The sequence below is a fragment of the Haliotis rufescens genome, unplaced genomic scaffold (genome assembly GCF_023055435.1).
Source record: "Haliotis rufescens isolate VD_foot unplaced genomic scaffold, xgHalRufe1.0.p SCAF_1, whole genome shotgun sequence".
NCBI classification, from domain to species: domain Eukaryota; kingdom Metazoa; phylum Mollusca; class Gastropoda; order Lepetellida; family Haliotidae; genus Haliotis; species Haliotis rufescens.
Genome location: NW_025963779.1, coordinates 31,106,732 through 31,134,605, shown reverse-complemented (window position 1 = coordinate 31,134,605; position 27,874 = coordinate 31,106,732).

Below are 27,874 nucleotides of genomic sequence, written 5' to 3'. Positions count from 1 at the left end.
ACCACAATTACATTTGCTTCCGCGACAGTGATGAACGTATTCAGGGGCCGCTTTATTACATTAATATGCGACTCTGAGTCCGCTGAAATTTGACAGTGAACAAACACTATGGATACCGAGACACCAACGACAAACTACAGAGACACCATCAAAATGATATCATGACTCGTATTTACAGAGAAAGGTGCAAATGATTGTGGCACAATTAATATACATCATATACTGAGGACGCCGAAACGACATGATTCAACACTATGAGGGACCCATGCTGAGCCTTACCCATTGTGATATTACTGAAATATTCAATGATAAAAGCAGCATTAAACTATTTTTCACAACAAAAAGGCAAAAACAAATTGGCATATCATCAGTGTCGACAGTGATGCGAGTATTTGAATCGACCTGACTCGACACATATTTGTTGATACATCTATATTTGATACGTGTATATTTCAAAGGCGATATGACAATACATGGCAGAAAAAGTCTTTACCCTCAATAATACACTGAGAAAAATAGATTTATGTGTAATGGGGTGAAATAGGATTTGATATCGTGATCAAGAACATTGCACTTCTACAGCGACGTGCACACGAGTGCGTGTCTAGCTGCTTGTACTACTCCGGACTATGCCGGATATGTCAGTGCTAGCCCACTGATATACCATGCTGCAGTTGAACATGGATAGCCTACTCGGACATTTTACTGCCTTCGAGTCCAACAAAAGTAATTGTTTACATTAATGCCAAACGCAAGGCAGGGTAACAACAAGCACAATATGTTACGTCTTTTCCGCACCATAGGCTATGGCAGATCTCACTGCCAGGATTGAACCGCTTACAACTAAAGGATTCCATAAAGTGTGTAACAAAAGGTTCCACTTCTTGTGTGTTCACAAACATGGTTATTGGCTTCTTCTTATCGTAGGGGGCGGTCGGGTAGCCCAGTGGTTAAAGCGTTCGCTCGTCTCGCCGAAGACCCGGGTTCGATTCCCAACATGGGTAGAGTGTGTGAAGCCCATTTCTGGTGTCCCCCGCCGTGATATTGCTGGTATATTGCTAAAAGCGGCGTAAAACCATACTCACTCACTCTTATCGTAGATGTTTTATGGGTGACTTCCGACACCCCTACAAGAGTTCCTGTGGTACTAATTACCCTGAACTCTCAGTGTAGATCATTTAGATGTTGCATTTGCTTTGAAAATGATGATATTGAGAACATAGATTCGGATAACTTCTGCCTCCATTACTGTGCCACACAATAACAACAAACAACACGTGACCAATAATCAGTCAGATCACCCGTCAAAATTAATATCTGACCAAAAGTAAAACGGAGAAAAAAATCACGAAAACAAATTTATTGTTTGAAAAAACCGCTCAGTTCCGCGTATGTGATCTACGTGATCCAAAGTCTGGCACCGTCGTCTTATGCTCCAAATAAGTGCCTGGATGGTTGCCAAAGGAAGATTGTTCCACTCTTCAGTGAGAGCACTGCTGAGTTTCCGTAGAGTTGCCGGAAGGACAGGGTGTCGTGAGAGAAGGTCGTGCAGCTCGTTCCACGTGTATTCGATAGGGTTGAGGTCTGGTGGCCACTCCATGCGGACAATGGCCATAGTCTGCTGCTCTAAAAGGCATCAATGAGAATGAGGTTGTGCATCATCGTCAGTGAGGATGGAGTCAGGTCAGATTGTACCAGAATACGGTGACAATGACACATCCAGAATGTGATCCCTGCAGCGCACACCAGTAATCGTGCCCCGCTGTAGGACATGGTCATAGGTTCTTCCAGGTCTACTTATCCCACCCCAAATCATCAATGAGCCCCATCCATAGCGGTCATGTTCGGCTACTTTGGAATCCCGAAACACTCAGGCACGACGTTCTGTAAAGTCTAGACAGTATCTCGGTTCATCCGTGAAATGTACTGGAGCCCAATCCTGGTCTGTCCTAATGATGTGATCGTCAGCACAATCAAAACGTGCCTGCCTGTGATGTCTGGTCAGGGACGGCAAATGACTGCCCTTTGTGATCGGAGATCAGGCTGGAGACGATTGCGCACTGTCTGAGTAGAAACGTTGACGCCACAGGCGTTCCACGGGTCATTTCTGAGCGTGGTGGCAGTCCGAAGTGATGACATCTTTCTGCAATCAGGAGAAAGCTGTCTTCCCGATGTGTGGTGGAATGGTGTCGACCTACGTGCATGGTGATTGGAAGCTAACCCACACTTGTATCGATTCTATTCCCGATGGATAACACCAAAGACATTTGCAACGTTACGTTTTGTTGATCCAATGTCAAGTATTGCTATGCATCTGTCTAATTCTTTGGTAGTCAAACGGCGTATTTGGCGCTGAGGGGGCATAAGTGCATTCAGTTGTTGCAATCCTCCGTGGCAAATGTTGTTGGGCTCTCTGATAATTATGTGCAACCATTCCGTCATAATACATCCAAATACAGGTATTCAAACACCTTGTGCATATCGCACCCATGATTGCATGCCTCTTTCTGTTCACCGTGAAACCGGGGCGGTCGGGTAGCCTAGTGGTTAAAACGTTCGCACGCCACGCCGAAGACCCGGGTTCGATTCCCGACATGGGTACAATGTGTGAAGCCCATTTCTGGTGTCCCCCGCCGTGATATTGCTGGTATATTGCTAAAAGCGGCGTAAAACCATACTCACTCACTCACTCACTCACTCACTCATCTTTCAATCTTTATTTGTTGAATGTTTTTTTTAATGTTTTTTTTATTAAACTCTAATCATTTTGTGGTCGACATTCAGAAATTTACTAAATATGCAACATACCTTGACGACCCATACGATACGACCATTACATGGATCATAATGTAAATTGTGGGAGTAGCGGGGGGTTCCAGTAGAGCAGGATCTGCTCACCCTTTACCATGCTTTACTTTGGTGTCAGCACTGGCGATCCAAAAATATTCTGTTCATCATTTCTTTTTTGTAATACTTTCTTAAAAGATATCAACATGTGCATCGTTTCATTGACGGAAAATTACGCTTATTGTACTGACGTAATGATTTAGCAAGTCGACAAATGTAAACTTCATTTATTTGACATTTCATACCATGACATTTTAGAATCCTGCATAGAAGATGATCCTCCAGCCATATCGGAACTACCCTGAAAGTGAATGGTGTACGGATCACTGGGAAAGTATCCATTTCAGGACAAAGGCATTCGTTTCTCAACGGTAGCCAGTTCAAATACATATTTAACGTTTATATGCGGTTTCCAGATCAAAAACATAAAATGTAACAAATATATTGTGGACAGAAAACGTCTGGAGTAGGCATTGTTAAATTGGTTAGCATCAACACAACGTCAAGAATGTATATGACGCTACTTTATTACATACGTCAGATCATAATAGAGGTGTGTATTTATGAACTAAGCGTTGTGACGGTACCGTCATTTCCTCAAGGAGAAACACACAACATATAATTAGCCAGTTTGGGTTTTATGTACTGGTAAGGCTTGGTACATGTACAATGGTTTCAGAAGACATCCAGACACCGTCATGGTTTGTGTTCGCTCTCCTCACCATGAGTTCCAGGAAGAGAAACCGTACTCCCACTGTAACACCGGTCCCAGCGGATAGATAGAACAGCAAAGTATATTGGCCTGTCCAATCTCGGATGGCCCCTGAAACAAAAGCGGTTGATGATTAAATAAAAGATAGTTAGATGAGATCATAAATCGCAAAGAACCACGAGGAACCAGGGGTGGCTTATTTCACGATAAAACATTACTCTATAATTTCTGTAGATTCGTATATGCGCTTGCAACTTGATGACGTAATATATTGTAAGACGTTGTGTTTGAGAGGGTGATGCCCCGTGAGTCGTTCCCCATAGATAAAGCTGGACTACGCAGATATGACAATCGGTATTTGGAGAAAAGGTGCAGATAATCGACGTGAGGATTGTGAGAAAATGCTGGAAATACCAAACTTAACCCACCTGTTCGTAAAATGGACTTGTCCTACATTTCCGAGGTCGGATTCTATCCAGGGAGTCATCATTATTAAAATTTGGGAACATATTTTTGAAAGCTTGTTCACTTTATCAACATCCTTAAAGAGCCTGTACATAATATTGATATCTCATATAAGAAATAGACGACTTGAGGTCGTTTATCGTACAATAAACAACACGGGGCTGCGTCACCCTGCTTTATTCTCCCTGCAGTGTTTTATTGCACGATAAAGAGTTCGGGAGTAAAAGGTGGCTTGACATTAATTTTCAGTCGCGTGCCAGCATACTGTGAGAGGAAAAGCTGAAATACCTCAAGGCATAGATGCTGACTACTGTGATGAAGCAGTGAGCACGGAGAACGTGCTGACGGGTCAACGATCAATATAAAATAGATCATGATATGCAAACCGAGACGGCTTGTTTGTAATATTAATGGACCGTAGCTCATCTTTACAGGTCGTCAACAGTTTAAATGCGAACAAAGAAAGACACTTTTTGTTGTCGGTATCAACATTTAAATACTGAGGAATTAAACTAACAATATTTTCTAAGGATTTGATCAAGATAAGGCATCGTCATAACTGTTAACATACATGCCAAACTTTAGGTTCAAAAGATGTTTACTGATCGATTATAAATCATTTAATATTTGAGAATTTAAAAGATTGCTGAAAACAATGTCAAACTTGAGTTGAGTATCACTTTTAATAAACCATACACCACATTTCTCTTCAAATATTGTTAACAAAAGCGCCTAGGTGAGTGAGTGGATGAGTATGGTTTATGGTTAGCAATATTCCAGCAATATCACGGCGGGGGACACCAGAAATGGGTTTCACACATTGTACCCATGTCGGGAATCGAACCCGGGTCTTCGGCGTGACGAACGAACGCGTTAACCCCTAGGCTACCTGACCGCCCTACGGACAAAATGAACAAAATATAGCGTCATCGAGAGAATTGGCTTTAAGGATGTCACACACACACACACACACACACACACACACACACACACACACACACACACACACGTTTAAGTCTTGAATTTGCATTTAATTTCAAGGAAACCGATGATACTGTACCTCCCACTGGTCCAGCAATGAGATCCGCCGTCCCTGTTGTACCGAACAGGTAGGACAAAGCCGCTGACGCTGCAGCTGTCCCGCAAATTTCTAGAGTAGCGATAGGGCCTGATACCACAAACAGTCCAAAACAAGCCCCAAAACATACGGCGACAACCATCATAAGTTCATACTGGTGGACAAAAGCAAAACCAATGCTGACAGTACCGCCAACAACAGAGGCAATAGCTGTTAAGCGTAGTCCGGTGACATGGCACATTGAATTGAGCATTCCTCCCAAAAGACTTCCGACAACGTTTGCCAGTGATAATCCGGAGAGTAAGAAGGACGACATGCGCAATGATTGACCTTTGTATTGACCCAAATCCACATTAAGGATAACTGACTAAGGAAGAAGGTAAACACGGGCAACTGGCAGAGTAGGAAGAGGACGTAGGATATGTTTTGGAAGAGATGTAAATTCAAAGAAGCAGTCAAAGACTTGCGGTCAGGTTCTTTTTCACATGACCTGTTTTTAAAATGATTCTTAGTTAGACATCGAATGAATATGCCAGATAAACAAACGTGGAACGTCATCCCTCCGAGAATAAGGAAGGTTCCTCTCCATCCGTAGATTTCCAATATAGATACATTTAACATGGGTGTGAGGACCCCGCCTATGCCGGATCCACAGGTGAGAATGGACACTCCAAGACCTTTTCGTTGAGAGAAGATAGCCACCATTGTGATGAAGCTTGCCAAGTGGGCAAAACAAAGTCCCAAACCTGAAATACCAAGGAGGGTGGGAAATAGGTTGGTTGTTGGTTGGTTTGTTGTTTGACGCCGCACTCAGCAATATTGCAGCTATATGACGGCGGTCTGTAAATAAACGAATCTGGACCAGACAATCCAGTGATTAATATCATGAACATCGATCCACGCAATTGACTTGCATCAACCAAGTCAGCGAGCCTGGCCACCCGATCCCGTTAGTCGCCTTTTACGACAAGCATAGTAGCCTTTTACGGCAAGCATGGGTTGCTGAAAACCTATTCTACCCCGGAATCTTCACGGGTCGTTGAAAATAGGATAAACTAGTCACTGTACATACTTATAAACCTCCCGTAACGTCATCCTATTGTTCTCCAGTTGGGTTAAATGTCAAAAACAGAGATGTTATAAATACAACTTCCGTTATATTGTAATATATGAATGTTTCTGGCTGTAAATTTATTTTCCATTTGAACACAATGTAATGAAATGTGAAATCAAATGACAAATGTTTTCTTCATATTGCCGCATACAGAACATGCAACCTTCGTATCTGTAGCCCAGTAAGTGTATCACAAAGCTACATACGTGCTGATGAATAACGGTGGTTTTTAAGAATGTCGACTTTTCAAGTACCCGATCGCCAGCAACAGATATTTTACGCCCGTTTCCTAGGGTTCACGGAAAGTATGTTTGAAACATAAAAATGTTGATAATTGTTGTTTTAAGTTTCTTTTGAGTGTGCTGAAACTCTTACCCTCGGGCTTGTATGAGATTTAATTTCTCATAAAAATCTCTGACGTGTTATATCCTACACACGTATACATGGCTTTCAGTAATGAATACTGTATTAGAACACAAGAGGGAACCAGTGTATAAAGGATTAGCCGATATCACGTTGATTTATAACTCATTAATATCTGCATATCTAGTATATGAATACTAGTATTTTAGAGAACCGTCAATCATGAATATAGTTGCCACGTGTGCTTTCTCAGCTGACCAATGAGACATGACTCTTATGTGAAATAGCTGAAACAAACCTATATAATAGTTTCAGAAACTATTCATCTGATCATTGCATCAACCTTCTTTGAAAATATATTTATTGCGTATTTTCAAACCGAATCACCTGTAGATTGGCAGAAATGCATACGGCTGATTGCTAGTTCCGGCTTAGTTTACGAGCAAATTCACATGGTAATCTATATTTCTGCATATAAAACAATGCACTGTATAGTTTATCAAAATCTATTTTAGAATGTTCATACCCTGATGAAACAGATTGACATAAAAAATTCGTCACTAGGTTCTTCAATATCGTCCAGTCAGTTACATAGGTTTCAAATGAATAAGCTTGACGTTCTACACTACTGAACTGCCGAGAGGAATATACCTATAACAACTGATGAAGATTACTTAGTATAAATCATATTAATATCTCAAAAGTAGAACATCAAATACGTACATCACTCAAACATTTACACATAAATTCACACTATTGCCTAAATGTTTAGCTTTTTATTTACATACTTGAACTCATTCACTACGCTCAACGCCATGTTCATGTAACAGACTTAAAAACTTCAGTTATGAAATATGGCTTACCGGTTACGAAACCAATGCACAGGATGATGGTTTCAACGTTAGGTGCAAGTGTTCCACCTATGCATCCAGCAATTGCAAGTGGACCGCCCAGAATCATTGAGTTGCCAGGGGTAAGCCAGGTGACAACTGGTCCAATAAACAATGCTGAAACGGAGTAAATGTATGAACACGCATTCATGCTTTCAAGCTGTTCCCAAAATGTTTAAACGAATGTATCATGAAAGTTAAACTCATTTATTTAACGTAAACAACGTTAGAAAGGGATAATGAATGTGGAAAGTCAAACAATATGACCGTAAATATATTTTGCATTTCTAGTAACCTGGACATATGATGACAAACAATATTAGAAAGAGTCCTACACCGAATCGCTTGGTATTGAAACAAATAATACTTATAATGACCTACCTCCTGAGAAGACAACACCCATACAAAGAGACCCCATCAACGATGTTTGAGCATGACTGGACTGAAAGGCCTCAACGACAGGCACAAACATCCAAGCCTGTAGCGAACCCGACGCAGATGAAGTTGGTCCAGAAACACACTATGGTCACCACAACTGTTGCTGATGTTGTCACTTCAGGTACTCTAGGGCTATAATTGAAACATTAAATTTTAGTAAACTTTGTGAAAACGATATTAAACTGCTACAACCACCCCTAATATACTGAGTCAAATTAAAAACTTCACATTTTTAAAAGTAATCCCATATATGATATACAACGGACAAATGTATCAGAGAAGGTAATTGTTAATCATTAATGTCCAAAGAAGGATTTTAATTAACGGTGGTAACCATAATTTGTTCCAAGCACCTACGGTATTCGGTAATAACATCAACAGTTTAAATCATAAGTCCCAAGCACGAGAATCTGATGGCACACAAGTTCAGTAGCGTGTATGACCACCATGTGCGTTGACAACTGCCACACAACGCCTCCGCATGGTCCTTGTGATGCTTGTGAACACATGATTGGGAAGACGACGCCATTGTTGCTGCAAAATGGTGCCAAGATCTTGCAAATTCTGTGGGATTGAGGTCGGGAGACCTTGACGGCCAGTCCATGACGTTGACTCCCGCATTCTGAAGGAAATTCCTTGTCAAAATTGTTGTGTGTGGTCTGGCATTGTCGTGTTGGAAGATCAAACCGGGTCCATGTGCTGCCATAAAAAGGCAGAAGTTCTGGTGCCAGTACCTGGTCGCGGTGAGCAGCAGCGTTGAGGTTGCCACGGATGACAAGAAGCCTTGAACGTGCATTGCCACAGAAAGCACCCCACACCATGACACTTCCGCCTCGAAATCTGTCAACTTCCTGTACACAACACTGGGCGTAACGTTCATGACGGCGCCTCCACACCCTCGCCCTACCATCAGCAAATCGAAGAATAAATCGGGATTCATCACTGAAGACGACTTGATTCCAATTCCTCTGAGTCCATCGTAAGTGTCGCTGTGACCACAATTGACGTTGACGTCTGTGTAATTGAGTCAGATTCGGCCCGCAGTATGGCCGTCGTGCTTGAAGGTGAGCAGTTCTCAGACGGTTTCGAACAGTTTGCGCACTCAGTCTACCCCCAAACAGTTCATTTCTGGTTGATGTAGCCGTCAAAAATCGGTTACGGGGGTGACGTAAGACAATCTGACGATCCTCTGCATGTGACGTCACACGTGGTCGACCTGGCCGAGGGCGATCTGCGGTGGTACCCGTTTGCTGTAGACGCGTCTGTAAATCATAAACAGTCTGTCGACTACAACCCATCGTCCTTGCGACTTCAGCTACGGACGTTCCCGTCTGCAACATGCCGATGGCACGTTCACGTGGCACATTTGAAAGTCGTGGCATGACAAATGGCCGTAAAGACTTTTGTTTTCTTGTGTTTTTCTTTTTTTTGTTAATGACTGCTAACAAGTATGGCTGAAAACACGTGCGGTATTATGGCCACGTGACCAGTTGCACGTGAAAAACCACTTTTGCCACATGATTTTGATCGATTCACCTGCACAAAAACGGGTGTTATCTGAAGACAATACGTGGTCATTACTGTTTAAATACACATTAAGGGCCCACAATGTTAACTGGTCAAAATGATAAAAGTTTAGGATTGTGAAGTTTTTAATTTGGTTCAGTATATATACGGAGGAATGAGCAAACATTAAACGACGTTAAAACCCACAAAGTGGCGCTCGGAAAGCCGAATGCTTAATAGTCAGTCAGCTCACTGAACGGAGAACAAGATGACGTTTTATCATACTATGCTTATTCACTGTTAATTGTAACGAATTCATAAAAAGACAACGTCAATACAAGAGAATAACCATCGATTTTCGAACGAAGCAGATTTCATCGGGCGTAAAAGGTAATTTCGCGGTGAAAATTATATGAATGGATCACTGAAAAGCAGTGATGACACACTGATAACATCTGAAAAGGTACAGGTTGAGCATTTGAGATATTAGGATTACTAAAACAAACAAACGCAGAAAGCCACCCACTTCACAGCAGGTGCTTCAATGGTATGAGGACCTGTAACTATCTGTGCAATATGTCAATATCACCAGGGGCGGTCGATTAGCCTAGTGGTTAAAGCGTTCGCTCGTCACGCCGAAGACCCGGGGTCGATTCCAGACATGGGTACAATGTGTGAAGCCCATTTCTGGTGTCCCCCGCCGTGATATTGCACGAATATTGCTAAAAGCGGCGTAAAACCATACTCACTCACTCAATATCACCAGAATGAGTAATACTATACTAATGTCCCCTCATCACCATGGGCTTCCACATTATTCTGACAACCCGACAGGAACGCCTCCGTGGTCCAGTGGTAGAGCGTCTGCACGGAGAGCGGAATGTCGGGGGTTCGATCCCCGAACGTGTCCTACCAAAAGACGTAAAAAGATTTAACTTGTTGTTTCCCTGCCTACCGCTCGGTATTAAGCGGCTGAAACAACGACTGATCGGTTCAGTCATGGTTAACTGCTGCATGGTATCTCAGTGAGCAGGCACTAACAAGCAGCCCCCTCCCCCCTCCACATCTACGTGCATGCATGACGCTATGTAAGCGCAGTAATCTTGAACACGACGTTAAACACCACTCTTGCCATCACCTCACATGACAACCCTTGATACAAGTGAAATACTATTCAAAGACGCATTGAACCCATCTCATTCACACATATCCGTATGCCATATTTGTTGAATAGTGGAAGTATGCTGTGTCACATGAACATTTTCATAGCGTAATTCATATCACTTTAAACATAATAGTAACAGCTCCATGAGAACATCAACTGACATTCGTCGTTAAGGAATCGAAGCACCATCCAGCAGGAATTAATTCCCCAAACCAAGACTTTTACTCGATCACACACATGGCGTATAAATACGTCTGAATATCCCATGAATATTAAACATATTAACATACAAAAACAGTCGTGCCCCGCTTATTCGGTCTTCAGATATCCGGAAACTTCGTGTCCCGGACGATTTTCATTCAAAACGAAATAATTACTATATAAATTTACCCGTATATACGGTAATTCAGTTTCCGGAACCGGACGGTCATTTTCATACACAAAACACTGAAATGCACACAAAATTGTCTCACTTATCCGGACAATACATTTCCGCTGGTGGTAATCCTTCCGCTGGTGGTAATCCTTTAATTCGTGAGAAGTCAATTAACCAAGTGACACATTATTCTTTACAATTCAAACCTCAAAATGTGGTAAAGTTCAAACTTTCATGACAGACTTTTTGAAACGTGTATGAATGAAGATTGAGTGGATGTATCTGTTTGTTCTGTCATCTGTCATGAGTTGCATAATTGAAGGGAAGTGACTCTTCCAGTAAGAAGCTGGTTTCAGTTATACGGAAATTCGTTTATACGGACGAATTGTGAAATGACGCAAGTGTCCGTATAAACAAGGCACGACTGTATTGTATGATCGATAGCCATCACATGGTACCTTTTGTTATTAGTTCCCAAGCCTTCGATGTCCGCCTGGAAATCTCCTCGCGATGAAACAGGAACACTGGTTTTCTCTGTAGGTTGTTTCGGGAGACCCCCGTGAGGCATTGTGTTTAGAAATGGTACCTTTAGAGAGAAACATAAAAAAATCGACTCAACGGCACGAGCGAGTGAGTGAGTTGGGTTTGACGCCGCTTTTAACAGTATTCCAGTTATATCACGGCGTGTCAGCTTAATGTGGGAGGAAAGCCCGAAGTGATGCAGGACTCAGACGCTTACCACTTCGATGAAACTCACGAGCACGGGTATGGTGCTGACAAACCTAGAAACATAATCGGGGCGAACCGGGATTCGAACCATCAATCATAGGTTTCTTGCGTACCCAAGGGACGCAACTCTGGACAGCGAATCGCGGCGCCTTAGACGACTGGGCTGGCTGTGGCCCTGTCAACGGCACGAAGCGATTCTAAAATTTTGTAACAGATGTTAATAAGAGATACAACATACGATTGATCAGATATAATAAATGCGATGAACGCTAGCTTTCTCAATCTAACCGTATAGAGATGAGTTAGGATCTTTTTGAGCCGTAGAAGAAGATATGTAAGCATATTTCTAAAGATCAGAAAGTTTGGTTTGCTTAGTTTTATTTTGAATGTATTTGACCTGTGTGAACAGTTAAATGGATGTATTGAATCGGCGTCTACGCCTAAAATGCCTTGAACACCCTCCACTGAGTGAGTGAGTTGGGTTTAACGCCGTGTTGAACAATGTTTCAGTGTTATGACGGCTGGTCAAATTGATGTGGGAAGAAAGGTCGAAATGATATAGCAGTTAGAGGTTCAGTTAGAGATGTCATCCGCGAGCACGGGTATGGTACTGACTGTCACCGGGTCGTAAAACCAGTCTAGTCCCGGCTCTCTGAATTGCCAGGCGTTAAACTTATTCTTGTATTGAAATTGTTTTAGTAGCTTTGATTTTTTACGCAGTAGCGAGATTATCTTGCACTCGTAGTCATTTAACATATATTTATTGTCATTTTGCCACCTCAATAACTGTACATATCCGGGTACCGTTGTACAAAACAACCTGAGCACGACGCTTGTCGTAAGTCTATGTTAAGGTATGGGAGTTACGATCACCCTGCGCTAAGATCGCTTTGTACAACGGCAAGTAGTCCCTAAACGACAGAAACGGAAGCATAAACGTAAACCCATGCTGTCACTACCCCTAGTGTGCAGTACATTCACCCTGTGCTCTCAAACGATATCACTCGTCCGATGGTAGATGAAAAGATGGTGGAAACACGAATACGTACATACACCCGAAACACAAGTGTCAAAACGTGTGCCGTCACCCTGGGCAAGTGACTTAGATCAGCAGGGAATGGGTACCCGATATGTGAGGTCGATGTAAAAACCGTCTAGCGCCCCGAGGCAGCTTGGGTTGTATACACCCCAGGAAGTTGAGAATTATAACTGGAATGCGAACGGATCCACTGGTCGGGGAACAAATAAGCCGTATCTGAGCAGATACTAGTACATCGATATACGGTATATAAATGTATAATATTATAAATATACTATCAGTACAATACCTGAGAACATGGAATACCCACCCCAAAACTGGAGGAAAATGGCGGCCTCACAAGAAGAGACAAGAAGAAGATGTTTATTTCTCATGAATTACGGTGTGACATACAGAAGTTGACAAGCGAGACATATATACATTAAGTAGTAAGTAGTAAGAACAGTATACGTTATGAGACAATAGTTAGTGGAGCATACGCAGTCCAAATGTTACATACTTAGCTGGTCCTAAGAAAAGAGGTATAAAAAAGCATGTAATAAGTGAAACAAAATTTTCAATATTTGGATAATTACCATAATATGATGGGAGATATTTATTTCTTAAATGATCCAATTCACGGCATTCTGGTATAAAATGAAATTCATCACCAACTTTAATTTTACAGATGGAGCTAAGCCTATCTTCACTTTTGAGGTTATACTTATGTACCAGTTTCCATTTGGAGTCGGTGGCTGGAGGTTCTGATTTTAGTCAGCCTAATACGTAAATTATGAGGTTAACAATAAATAATCTTCTATTGAGATGATATCGTTATACAAATTATGATATTGTCCTTTTGGGGAATTGACTTTACTTCTCCAACTTTGTAAAAATTGATCTATAAGGACAATTTTGACGTTAGCCTTTATCCATTGCACTCTGAGAAATTCCCGAGACAGCCAGGGCGGTCGGGTAGCCTTGTTGTTAAAGCGTTCACTCGTCACGCCGAAGACCCGGATTCGATTCCCGGCATGGGTACAATGTGTGAAGTCCATTTCTCGTGTTCGGCGGCGTAAAATCAAACTCACTCACTCACCCGAGACAGCCAAATGTGAAACACAGATCATCGCCAGACCCGAACACGAAGCTCCAACGCCATCGCAGGGCCTGTAAGGCCATGGGTACACAGCACCAATAAGGCTTCTCTAATGGGGCCTTTTACACAGGATGGCGACCTTTGTGCCTCCCATGTGCGACCATAGAATTTGCCAGGTCGTCGTTGGAGGCTCAAAGGAGGTAGAAAGGTTGCCTAGGTCGTTCCAAGGTGGTACAAAGGAGGTTCAGACATCGGCATGGAAGCCATGAATTTTTTAAGATATTCAAAACAGTCGCCGAGGAGGTTGGTTGGTCATAGGTGGCTCAAAGGAGGCAGAAGGGAGGCACAAGCATTGCCGTTGTTGCAGAATGAAGGCACAGTGGTCGCCTAATGGTCGCCAGGTAATAGATGCGTTCTGCTGAAATATTGTCCCGTAAATCTGGGCGATGTTTCTGCCTCCCTTGTGCCTTCTTTGGGCGACCAACAGCATGCACTGAACGATGAGTACGGCGATCGCCGTGCCTCCATTCGGCGACCACTGCAACACTTGAGACACCATGGCAATGCTTCTGCCTCTTTCCTGCCTCCTTTGAGCTACCTGTAGTGCCTCCTCAGCCTGCCTATAATTAGAGGGCTTGTACCTGCAGTGTTTCATTGTGGTTGCAGACGTTGAACAACTCGAGCAGTTACTGCTGAACAACTGCTAGAGCAGTTGCATAGAAACATAACTTTCTGGGTTTAGGCGACCATTGAGCGTCCTGGCCTTTGATCGCTCGAAGGTGACGCAAAGGTCGCAGCTCTGTGTAATGGGGGCTTAAACTACGTACGTATAATGCAATGGCCTGTATGTATAAGCAATATCCACAATGCCCACTTAAAATACCTACCTATGCCGAACTTACCTTCACATCCGTGGCACATATAAATAAACAACCTGTTTTTGAAGAACAGCAGTGGTACGATCGCATACATCTAAGCTCGACGACGTTACCAGTGAACTTGCATACATTAACACTCACCTTGTGAAAGTGGACTTCAGAATGCAAGAAATGGAAAACGTTAAAGCAAGTGTTACAGAGCTAGAGACAAGTGTGAGTTTCACGATCACAATTTGTCAAGAAGCACGGCGGTTTGTTCATGATAAGAGTGACGCGTCAAACGAGACTCAGTGACTGCTCTTGTCAATTGCATCCGTGCTGCACGTGCAGGTCAGGGCGACCCATCCACGACGGTCGATGACGAGCTCGGAAATCAGTGACACCGCCAGGTTGGCGTTTGGTGATAAATCTGGTGAGTGAGTGAGTGAGTTAAAGTTTAACGTCACATCGGCATGATAAATCCAGAGCAAGAAAAGAACTGTTACATCTGCACACTAAAACTTAGTGAATGGATCAGAAAGTATATTTATGAAAGCAAAATGTAATATAAGTCAACCCGATCTGAAGACGATAGAATAAAACCGAAAACACTTAATCACAGTCACTTGTTTAAAAACAGATACACATTATCAAGCTTACATTTAGACATCTTTCCGAGGCAAGAGAGTTAACTTTTATAGTCGGCTAACTCTCATGCCTCGGGAAGATGACATTAAGATGACAAAATCGGAAATTGGATTTGTGGCTAAGAGAGACCCCAACGCTTTTTGGAACTATCTGAAATCTACTCGAGATAAAGATAAAAATATCTTAATAGAAATATTTCGGTTGAATGTAGAGCATGATGATAATGACATAATTAACTTTAACATTCAAATGATGAGCTGGATAAAGAAATCCCGATAAAAGAAATACACCACGCTATAAATAACCTGAAAAAATAAAGCTGTTGGTGTTGATAAGATAGAAAATGAAAATTCACAAAAGACAGTTTTCTGCATTTTATTATGAATTATTTAACTTGGTTATTGAAAGTGGACATATTCAATAATCCTGGTTGGCAGGGGTTATTTAACCGATACATAATAAGAACAGCGACGCTGATAGACCAATAAACCATCGACCAATAACTCGATTATCCTGTCTCGGATAGTTATTCACCTCTGTGCTGAACACCAGACCAGTGCCGTATAGAAAACAGTTTTATTTGAAACATGAAAATAAAGGTTGGGAACAAGTGATACTTGTACAAATATTGCCCCAGTGCAGTGCAGTGGACCACATCTTTGTATTAAAGAGTCTTTGGATATTTTAGAATCAACAAAAACAAAACTACCCTGTGTGTTCATAGATTTTAAAAAGGTCTTTTGACGGCACATTGAGAGTTGGGTTATAGCAGAAACTACTTTCCTATGGAATACTAGGAAAACTCTTTAAGATGATATTAAATTGGTACGATAATATTACATCTTGTACGGAACCTAATGGTGACATTTCAGGATATTTGAAAAAGGAGTCCGACAAGGCGAAAACCTATCGCCTCTTCTATTTTTACGGTTTCTGAATGAAGTTGAAGCCCAAATTAATTATTCTAAATGTGAAGGTGTCAATCTGTTGGTTTTATTAAACTATTACTATTGCTAAAGGCTAATGATGCCCTTATGTCAGATAACCCTGAAGACCTACAACATTTTATCAATACTTTTTATGAATATTGTAAACAATGGAAGCTGACCATGAACGTTTCTAAAACGAAGGTAGTACTCTACCACCAGACCAAGGAGTCAGTCCAGTTCATGAATGACTTACGTCGACCATTGAAACAATTGGTAATTAAATGTTCAATTTGTACATTAAAAGATCAGGATATTTCTCTGATTGCGTTTCTCTTGTATGCTCTTCCTTCAACATACTATACCAAGTATGACCACCATCGTCCTCTTACTATTCTGTTCAGATCCCATCTACCCAAGGGCGGTATCTTTTATATGATCACAAAACCAATACCAATTGTATAAACATGTACCCTTGTAAAACTTACATGCCTATGAATGACCGGGTTAGAATCGATCTTCATCAACCCATGCATGTCACAAGAGGCGACTATGCTTGTCGTAAGAGGCAAATAACGTCATCGGACGGTCAGGTTCGCTGACTTGGTTAATGCATGGATATTGCTGAGTGCAGCGTTAAACAACAAACATATATGTGTACCGTGTACACATTCCGATGTTTCCTCCAGGCAATTGGACCTTCCAGTATGACCCTTGTGTTAGCTATATATGCTGACGTGCAAACATACCCTGGTTCGACCATCAAGATATCTGATACGGACCTATCCCTCTTATATAATCATAAGAAGCCTAAGGAATAACAGATAACATCGCGGAAAGTGATCCTGATGTAATACGTTTTACTGAGACCCACCAGGACTGGTCTGTCCCGGAAGTGATGTAATGTTAGAAAACTAGAGTGCTACTAAGTGCCTCTAGTGTGCAAGAAGGGAGATCGAACCCAGGTCTTCGGCGTGACGAGCGAATGCTTTAACTGCTAGGCTACCAACCGACCCTTCATACATTAAGTAATAATAAACGTTGTATAGTGCATTTATAGACTGCAATCATGCGTTTCACTCCATTGATAGACATAAACGCTGATATAAGTTAGCGAAAATGGGCATAAAAAGGTGTTGTCAGTTATTTGTTCTATGTATTTAAATGTGAGATCATGTGTGAGTGTTTAAAACTTTAACAGATAATATTTCAAAACTAGTGAGTGAGTTGGGTGTAACGCCACTTTTAACAGTATTCCACTTATATCACGGCGTGTCAGCTTAATGTGGGAGGTAAGCACGAAGTGATGCAGGTCTCAGACGTTTACCACTTCGATGGAACCCACGAGCACGGGTATGGTGCTGACAAACCTAGATACATAATCAGGGCGAACCAGGATTCGAACCCACAATCATAGGTTTCTGGCGCGCCCAAGGGACGCAACTCTGCACAGCAAAACGCGGCGCCTTAGACGACTGGGCCACCCGTGCCCCCTATTTCAAAACTTACTACATGCTTAGGCTTAATGCAAAGGGGAGTGTTGTCTCCAATATTGTTTTCTCTATATGTGAATAGTTTTGAAATGACATTCATAGAAGATAATTGCAATCTTTACGAAGGTAGGTCTCTAAGTATTGTTTTTTGTTAATGTACGCTGATGGCCTTGTGATATTCCCTGGGACTGAATGGGCGCTACAGAAACAGCCAAATTCATTATCAATGGGATTGGAAGTAAATACTCCTAAAACTAAAATAAATTACAATAGTTTTTTTTAGAAAGGCGGTAAAATTAAAGCGTTTGAGCAGTGGCATTATAAATTATTTAATTGAAGTTGTTGATATTTGGGAATTGTGCTGTATTTTATTAATTAGTTTACTAAAGGTGAAATACAATTGTCGGATCAGGGAAGGAAAGCTCTTTTGTCTCTTTATAACAATGTCGGGGCTCTCTGTCTCGACCCCGAGTCGCTGCTACCTGTGTTTGACTGTTCTATTGGCAGTATTTTGTGCTCAGCTACATAGAGGAGAAAATATTGAAAGATTGCATTTAGATTTCTGTAAACGGTTACCAGGAGTAAAAGATATCTACTTGTAACTCTGCGGTCGATACCCGTTATTAGACAAGAGACAATTCAAAAGAGTAAATATTGTGGCTGAAACATTCGCTCGTCACGTCAAAGAATCCTAGTACGATTATCCACATGGGTACAATTCGTGAAGCCCATATCTGGTGTCCCCTATCGTGGCGTTGCTGAACTTGTGCTCAAAGCGGCGTAAAACTCAACTCACTCTAATCTGGTAAAACAGTCATAAGTACCTTATAAAGAGTGATACACGGGGTAGAAGAGGTCTTCAGCAACCCATGCTTGCCGTAAAAGGCGACTAACGGGATCGGGTTGTTAGGCTCGCTGACTTGGTTGATGCATGTCATCGCACGCCAAATGCGTGGATCGATGCTCATGAAGTTAATCGCTGGATTGTCTGGTCCAGGATCGATTATTTACAGACCGCCGTCAAAAAGCTGGAATATTGCTGAGTGCGAGGTTAAACAACAAACCAACCAAATCATCACAGCTGTCGATCAGTTTCCTTACTTCGAGTCCACCCATGAACAAGAGGAATTTACAATTAGAAAGGTATGTCGCCGGGTTTTTTTGTCTGTTATGAAGTCACTTTCAACAACTGTTCACATCGAGATTAGGTGTCATCCCTCATCAAGTGAAAATGAAATGTGTATTCATAGTGAATGTGATACTTGTATTCCTTAGAATATACTCACCAACAAAAGAAACGCGAATACCATACATGTTGATTAATGTATCAAGAATTACTGATATTGAAGAGATTTTAGATTGGTTCGAAGCAGAAACGAAAATACTGTTATATTGGGTGACCCGCGCGCATGGCCGCATCACTTGTGACGTCATAGACGCACCATTTGTCTCGTGCAGGATTAGCTTGTAAAGCTACATTGTCAAGTATTTTTGTGCGAGCGCGTTCATACATATTCGATAGTTAACTGACAGAAGAACACGATGTCTTTTCTCTTACCGTCAGTTATACCGCCGCGTCAGAGAGTAAGTTCAGTCTCACCTGCCGAGCCACATATCGTCCACCTTTGGGTACTCCGTCAGTTGCTGCTGGCCACTGACATACCAGCATGATATAATAAAACTGGAATGGTGGTCAAGAGTGCAGATTATCTAGCGGTCAACATAAGTGGCCAAATTCATCGATTCTATTAGTGACTATAGTGTCTCACAATGACCCACCCTAAGGCTTGATAACCACTACGATTTCATTTTAACAAGAGCCTAGAGCAAGTTTGCTATAGCAATATTTCTTTAGTAACTTTTGATTTGAAGCCATACAATTCTATGAGAGTTAGTTTGATTAATCTCAATTACATTTATTTCAAATAATTAAAAAATATCCTATACATCCAACTTCTGAGTTATAGTAAACATACAAACCTTACACCTTGACAAAAATTAAGCAATAATCATGTTTTCCGTATATATCGAAATTTCAACTATCTTTTGGAAAGTCATGTATTACATGTAGGATTGACAAAACCCCGTGTACATATACCCTTAAAGGCAAAGCACCAATCAGTAGCCTTCAACAACAGTTGAGTGAGAGGCACGGGGGGGGGGGGGGGGGGGCTGGACAGGCTCTGTTTCATCTTCTTGTTTCTCGTCACTGTAGACAATCACCTATCTCTGACATATTGCAAAAGTCTGAGAATGTTTTCGTCCAAAGTTTATTTTTCACTTTTTACTTGACAAACAAAAAAGTGTCACTAATTTTGTGAATTCATTGTTTGGATATTGCGAGTACCTTCACCTCGGCTTCGATTCCTTTGATCCGACTTTGAATGAAATCGAGCACTAAGTGATGATGCACAGGCAACATTCTGAGTGTTAAACATACGCAAAGCTAAAAAGATCATCTATGGTTCGGAATAGAATGAAAACGGTATCGAAAGAACTTTAGAAGAGCAAAATGGCATTTCAAAACATCAAAAACTGAATTTAACAAATTTGCATATCGCCATGAATCGAAGGCTTACAAAAATGTATCGATAAGAATATACGTTAATATAAAGAACATTTTAATAAGTCATTTCGTCAACAACTTCACCACTCGCCCAAAGAATTTTGGAAGATCAGTTATTCTAAATTAGAAAAAAGATGTGTTACTGAAATTCCTAATGACTGAAGAAATTATAAAACTTAGAAAACAGAAATCGCAGAGGCATCAAAGCACAGTTATGGGAAAAAATACCCGGACCGTTCTTCGTAGAATATCTTCCAAATTTGTATTTCCAAAGGTACCTGTACAGTTGCAGAAGGCCACAACTACGCCCCTGACGTTTGGTATCGTAGACTATTATTTTAACAATGCTGACGATTATCTGAGGTAAAACCTAGCTCATCGTATATAGTTATTTCATATATATATATATATATATATATATATATATATATATATATATATATATATATATATATATATATGGGTATATTGAAATAATATTAATATAAATATATATAAAAATATGTATTGCTTTTACTTATTCATTTTCTTATGTAATGTTTTGCTAGTGTTTGTGTGTGTGTGTGTGTGTGTGTGTGTGCGCGCGCACGCGCGTTTCAGCATACATGTAATTACTTTGGTAATCAAAGCAAGAACGTTTACTTACGACAGTATGGGTAACACGTTATATCCTAGGTTTCTTTGATTAGCTTAAAACATCACAGAAAGAACAAAATGGTCAAAATATGCATGAATGTTGTTTATGAAGAAACAAAAGGTTGGCATATAATGCAGTGAAAACACAAATAAATACATTCACAGACGGAACCCATGTGGGTCCCATATGGACGGTGCATGTATGCCTTATCAGAACCGAGTTGGAACCCTTTGACAAATCCGAACGGGGCCTCGAGCAGCTATCTAATTAGGACCCGTGTTTTCCAGCCCATATTATAATTAACCTCAATTAGGGCCTATGTGTACCTGTTAGCTGGGTCATGCCATGTATAAGTACAATGCATTTACATGCGTAACGTTTTGGAACAATTAATGAGGTCAAATAACAATTCCAAAGTGAGAAGGAATATCCAAGAGACTCTAAAATGAAAGTATTTTTTGATATTTACACGCCAGACAGGTGCTCCTTTGAAACATTGCTGACACAAGTTAGATTGTCGAATATTTCACATTCATATTGGTGTTGCCGTCACTTCCGGTCCTACACCACCATTTTGTCCCCTGGTGTAACTGTTCATCATATCCTCACTGACGGTCTCCGCATAGCTCGGTGGGGGACCAATGACAATGTCTCTCTGTCCGTGGTACGGGGTGCCTTCTTCCGAATACGGCGGGGGTGACTGAAAATGCCGTGGCGTTGTGGTAGGGTTTGCAGGAGAACGCGACCTCCTTCGCCTGGATCGAGAACCCCTCACGTGTACGTATATGAACGTCGGTATGGAAGTACCATTGCGCCTTTTCGCACGCACGCAGAGAGCGATGCAGCCAACCATTACTAGTGCGATAATAATGCAGAAGCATATAAAGACTGCTAAGGAAGTGTTCATGGTCGACCCAGGTTGTTGAAACTGAAAAAAATCCATAAAGAAACAAGTAATTAAATTGTACATCATCCACGTTTGAACAAACCAAGTTTCATATGATCTCTTAACGCATAGTTTAAATTTTTACTATAACACGGGTGGCCCAGGCGTCTCAGGCGCCGCAATTAGCTGTGCAGAGTTGCGTCCCTTGAAACCTTTGACCCTGTTTTTTAATCCTGGTTCTCCCTATTATGTTTCGAGGTTGTCCATGTCCCTCGGTTTCACCAAAAACGCCTGGGAATTGCATTACTTGGGACGTCCCTCCCACATTAAGCTGATCACATGCCGTTATATAACTGCACTACTGTTCAAAGCGGTGTTAAACCACGCACGCCCCTGGTGGATTAGTACGGCGGTACTCCCCAATTCACTCTTCCAGACCGAGCAAGATCTGTTTGTCGTGTGTTCAATCCCCATATTAGCTCCGATCACAAGCGTAGATACGCTTATTTTTTAATAAAAAATGGGAAAGGAATGGAGGAACAGATTTTTTGTTTACAGTGGTCGATATTATGAGCAACGATCAACGCCGGCGAACCTGACCACTAGATCCATATAGTTGCCTCTTACGACAAACATAGGTATCTGGGAACCTATATATTCTCACCCGGAATGCCAACGGGGTGTACGGGCTACGTCCGTGGTCTGTCAGCATCGCACTTATGTTTCAGCTGCATTGAGCTGTTTGTTTGTTTGTTTGTCTGTTTGGTTGTTGTTTAACACCACACGCAGCAATATTCCAGCTATATGACGGCGGTCTGTAAATAATCGAGTCTGGACCAATCAATCCAGTGACTGACATCATGAGCATCGATCCACGCAATTGAGACACAATGACATGCATCAACGAAGCCAGCGAGCCTGACCACCTGATCCCGTAAGTCGCCGCTTACAACAGTCATGGGTCACTGAAGGCCTATTCTAACATGGATGTTCACGGGTCGACATTGAGCTGACGATACAAAATAGAGGATATTTAATGTGTTTTCTCAAATACCACTATTATCTCATCGAGTGAAGTTGGGAGAGTCTAATATTCACTCGTGAAAATATTAGACTCTCCCTACTTCACTCGATGAGATAAAAGTCTCTTCCCACTTCACGAGATATGTATATATATACATATATGTATACCAGTGAAACCGTTCAACACAACACCCGTACAATAATATATAGAGAATATTTAATGTGTTTTCTCAAATACCACTTTCATCTCATCGAGTGAAGTGGGAGAGAGTCTAATATTTTCACGAGTGAATATTAGACTCTCCCCACTTCACGAGATGAGATAAAAGTGGTATTTGAGAAAACACATTGAATTTTCTATTTATTATATACATGTTTTATTTTTATTACTTGCAATTTATATATTTTTTCGAAAACAGTTTCTGATAAATTACTAAGTTCTCCCTGTCGCCCCTTTTCCGGCGCCGTATAAAGGGTTTTGCGAAAAGAATATAGTTCGTGAATAAAACTAGCCCTGTTAATATATGTTATGCGAAATATATTATTTCATATCGAGTATTAAGTTCCGTGGACTTTTTTGTTTGTCATAATTAAACATTCCTGTTTAAAATGGATAACTCTTTAATGTTTTGATTCAGGAGAAAGTAGTTCCGGCACCTGGTTTATATCAGTCACTAGTGACTGATATTACTTTTTTATATCAGTCATTAGTGACTGATAACTTGATCTATCGTCACTGATAAATTCCAGTATTTCATTCATATGTATATAATTAAATTTGATATGCATCACCGCACTTCGGTAGAATGATGCTATATGTACAGCGTCATGGCGTTGTCGCCGACACTAAGACAACAAGAATAATATCAATTTTATATTTTTTATGAAAACATGATCAGAAAGGAAGAGTTCTCACCGTCTGTACAATGTAGTTGGGATGTGAACATTACAATTATCTATATCTAGAAGACGTCATTGCGGTAAGGAAAATGTTTGTCGGTTTGTGGTCTAACTCCGCTCTCAGCAATATTCCAGCTATACGACAGCATACAGTCAATTATAGCGTGTAGACCAGAAAACACAGTGATTGACATCATGAGCATCAAGCTACGCAACAGGAATACGACGACATGCATCAACCAAAAAAGCGAGCCTGAACACCCGATCCCGTTAGTCGCCTCTTACGACAAGCATGGGTTGTTGACAGTGTTCGAAATACCTGCCTGCCCGACCGTCCGGGACGGGTTGATTTCAACTCGGGCTGCCAGATTTTCAAATCCTCCTGCCCGACGGTCGGGTTATATTTCATATGTGAAAATATTCAAAATATTTCCCGATGATAATCATTAATTCACATGTAAAGATGAATGATAAAATGTAACCAAAAAGAAACCCCGTTAGCTTATCCTGAGAAACATATGATTATTGGGGCAGGCAGGTTTTGGTCAGGGCTGGCAAGTATTTCAGCTAGCCAGTCCTGTGGTCTGGCTGAAATTTTTGGGAGTTTCATACCCTGTTGTTGAAGACCAATTCTATCCCGGATCTTCGTGTGTCGAAGTACACTCACAGGTATCAAAAGGTAAACACCACTCCTAAATTCACATGAAATGCCCGGCGCTTAGAACCCCAGTCAGGTACACGCCCTATACATATACAGCTAAAAATAATGGCTACTGTCACTATGTACGTAGAACGTATTAGTATCACAACTTCAGCTCGTACACAACCATATTTAAGTAAATACCTGCAACGAAGCGGGGTACTTATACCACAATCTTCAAACTACGTTGACTGTCCCTCGTACACAACAATATTTAAGTAAATACCTGCAACGAAGGGGGGTACTTATACCACAATCTTCAAACTATGTAGACTGTCCCTCGTACACAACAATATTTAAGTAAATACCTGCAACGAAGGGGGGTACTCATACCACAATCTTCAAACTACGTAGACTGTCCCTCGTACACAACAATATTTAAGTAAATACCTGCAACGAAGGGGGGTACTTATACCACAATCTTCAAACTACGTAGACTGTCCCTCGTACACAACAATATTTAAGTAAATACCTGCAACGAAGGGGGGTACTTATACCACAATCTTCAAACTACGTACACTGTCCCTCGTACACAACAATATTTAAGTAAATACCTGCAACGAAGGGGGGTACTTATACCACAATCTTCAAACTACGTACACTGTCCCTCGTACACAACAATATTTAAGTAAATACCTGCAACGAAGGGGGGTACTTATACCACAATCTTCAAACTACGTACACTGTCCCTCGTACACAACAATATTTAAGTAAATACCTGCAACGAAGGGGGGTACTTATACCACAATCTTCAAACTACGTAGACTGTCCCTCGTACACAACAATATTTAAGTAAATACCTGCAACGAAGGGGGGTACTTATACCACAATCTTCAAACTACGTAGACTGTCCCTCGTACACAACAATATTTAAGTAAATACCTGCAACGAAGGGGGGTACTTATACCACAATCTTCAAACTACGTAGACTGTCCCTCGTACACAACAATATTTAAGTAAATACCTGCAACGAAGGGGGGTACTTATACCACAATCTTCAAACTACGTAGACTGTCCCTCGTACACAACAATATTTAAGTAAATACCTGCAACGAAGGGGGGTACTCATACCACAATCTTCAAACTACGTAGACTGTCCCTCGTACACAACAATATTTAAGTAAATACCTGCAAAGAAGGGGGGTACTCATACCACAATCTTCAAACTACGTAGACTGTCCCTCGTACACAACAATATTTAAGTAAATACCTGCAACGAAGGGGGGTACTTATACCACAATCTTCAAACTACGTAGACTGTCCCTCGTACACAACAATAATTAAGTAAATACCTGCAACGAAGGGGGGTACTTATACCACAATCTTCAAACTACGTACACTGTCCCTCGTACACAACAATATTTAAGTAAATACCTGCAACGAAGGGGGGTACTTATACCACAATCTTCAAACTACGTAGACTGTCCCTCGTACACAACAATATTTAAGTAAATACCTGCAACGAAGGGGGGTACTTATACCACAATCTTCAAACTACGTAGACTGTCCCTCGTACACAACAATATTTAAGTAAATACCTGCAACGAAGGGGGGTACTTATACCACAATCTTCAAACTACGTTGACTGTCCCTGTCCTGTGCTGTTGACAGTACTGCGAACACATCGTTCGATCAACGACCGCTCTGTTCAGGGGTGCGCTGTGGTTGTTCACTGGAGTGACGGGTCATGTGCATTAAATGTACCCATATTATTCAAGTTACGACAGTATGCCTAGTCTTTTGAAGTGTGTCCTATTTTCATTCAGGTCAAACTAGTGTAACCGGTGTAACATACGTTTTACCTTCACGATAAAGGACTATAGTAATATTTAGCCGATTTGTGTGTATCGACATATGTATTTCAGCTATGCGCAGCCATTACCTTTCAGAGATTCAACACTATTATTAATATTATCAATACGTTAACGTGCCCCTGGCTTTCATGTATATGTTCACAGCCTCAGTCACCTCATATCAGTTAGGACCGTTGAAGATCCGGGGTACAATAGGTTTTCAGCAACCCATGCTTGCCGGAAAAGGGGTCTATGCTTGTCGTAAGAGGTGACTAACGGGATCGGGTGTTAAGGCCAGTTGACTTGGTTGATGCAGGTCATCGTATCCCAATGGCACTGGATTGTCTGGTCCAGACTCGACTATTTACTGACCGCCGTCGTATAACTGGAGTAGGACATGCTTGACAATGATTCTTTCATCGTCAGGGCTACAAAATGGAGGATCTTCACCTTTTAATAAATATTCATAAGTGTAGCGTGAATGGCAATTACGACATCGTCTTCAAATCCGGTGTGACAAACCCAAATAGGTATAACCGATAGGTGGTCCATTGACGATGGATCAGTAATCAAGTTTTCAGCGGATCAGGGACCTGTACAAGTGCAAGGTATTTGTCTGATCCTCTCCCCATTATCACTAGAAACTACTTTCAACAATTCGAGTGCATCCAGACATTTATGTCTAAGTGATTAAATATGTGGTAAGCAAGTTGAACGGTTATCAAAGAAGATGCCCAAGAATTTGGCCTCCTTTACAACTTTGATAGGGGTGCCATTCATAAATAATTCCGGGTCCTTATGTGGCTTATTTTGTCTACAGAAATGTATACAATTTGTTTGTGACTACAATTTAAACCCGTTTTCAAGAGACCATTGGTGAATGTTAGATTTAGATTTGTATTGTAGGCATATTTTACCAAAACAAGAAATATTAGAATAATACACGAAGCGTGATCCACTATTGAATCACTTAAAACCCTGGAAATATTACTTATATTTTAATACTATATAATGTGACAGACAAAATACTGCCTTGCTGGACACCATCCTCCTGGTTATAATGACCAAACAGGGTTGAACCCACTCGGACTTGAAATTGCCTGTCCGTTGATTAAGAACTGTGATATATAATCATTTAAAATACCAGGTATTATCGTATGCTTTCTCAGGATCAAAGAACATTGAAACGACGTGTTGTTTATTAACTATAGCATTTTAAACAATTGTATGCTTCAGGTGTAGGATGTATAGAATGTGCCCTCTGTTGAAACCCCAAAAATCATTTGGAAATCTGAGTAACTACTTAACTTATTAGTTTGTTTGCTTGTAATAGGTCTCCATCTCTCTTTATTTCTAATGATCTTATTATTGTATAGTCTGCAGGTGTGGGATGTATAGACTGTGCCCGCTGTAGCCGGCAGGAGAAGGATAAGTAGCGTGAACCCTCTTTCGTCTGCAGGTGTAGGATGTATAGAGTGTGCCCTCTGTAGACTGCCAGTGGAGGATGTATAGAGTGTGCCCTCTGTAGTCTGCAGGTGTAGGGTGTATAGAGTGTGCCCTCTGTAGTCTGCAGGTGTAGGGTGTATAGAGTGTGCCCTCTGTAGACTGCAGGTGTAGGGTGTATAGAGTGTGCCCTCTGTAGACT